The following is a 1035-nucleotide window of genomic DNA, read 5'->3' as shown; positions in this document are numbered from 1 at the left end:
CCATAAAATAATGTCTGCATGAATTATTTGGACTCCAAAGCCAATGTAAAAGCCTTATTTGCATTTCTTAATTATCAGTACATAAATATTTGATCATTTAATTGTACTAAAAAGACCAAAGACTATGGCCTGGCACTATTAATCTATAAAGATTGATACAAATTATACTGGAAAAAATAACTCAGCAGCAAAAACCACTACACATATGCTTGTGAACATATATTATACCTCTTTCAGACTGCCTGAGGTGGGTCGCACCCGGAAGCCTGACACAGGAGCTCCCAGGGTGCGACCCACCTCAGGCGCCCTGCCGCCGTTGTAAGCAACCCGGCATACTGCCGGGTTAGTGACATCAGCGGTGATGCGGCGGAGGCAACACTTGGAGATCACATGATCTCCAAGCGCTGCCTGTCTACACACTGTGAATGGGAAACGGGTCCCATCGACCTGGCTCCCGTTCACACCACACAGTGAGCCGGGTTGAACACGTGTTCAACCCTGCTCACTACCTGAGTTGGAATACCGGGTCGCTCGACCTGGTATTTCAACCCTGGTACCTTTCAAACCGCATATCATATAAACGTGGGTTATGTGCATTCATGTGCCAATAACCCATGTTCATAGCTGGCAGTCTGAAATGGGTATTAGTTATAAAGGGGTCACAAATAATTCAAATATAATAGACACCACTTAGTATTTAGAGATTTGGGCTATTATAATTAATCATATACATAGTCTGATATGGGGGAAAAGTACAATGTACCACTGTTCATACTCTAAATGATAATATTTATTTTTAAACAATATATAATATAGTTAATAAAAATTTATAAAATGACACACCTGGCTGTGAACATATGAATTTTTTTTTCCAAAATATATTTATTGAATTTTGTCATTTTAAAACAATTAACACATTACAACATTACATAGAGAATGTATAATGAGAAAAAATATACTGTTCATAAGATTCAGTGAGTCAAATTTCCCTCAAAGGGAAGAAAAGATCAGTGATACAAGCATATAAGTAAGAAA

Source organism: Pseudophryne corroboree, chromosome 5 (assembly GCF_028390025.1).
Source record: "Pseudophryne corroboree isolate aPseCor3 chromosome 5, aPseCor3.hap2, whole genome shotgun sequence".
Taxonomy (NCBI): Eukaryota; Metazoa; Chordata; class Amphibia; order Anura; family Myobatrachidae; genus Pseudophryne; species Pseudophryne corroboree.
The sequence above is the reverse complement of the archived record's forward strand: the minus strand, read 5'-3'. Positions refer to the sequence as shown.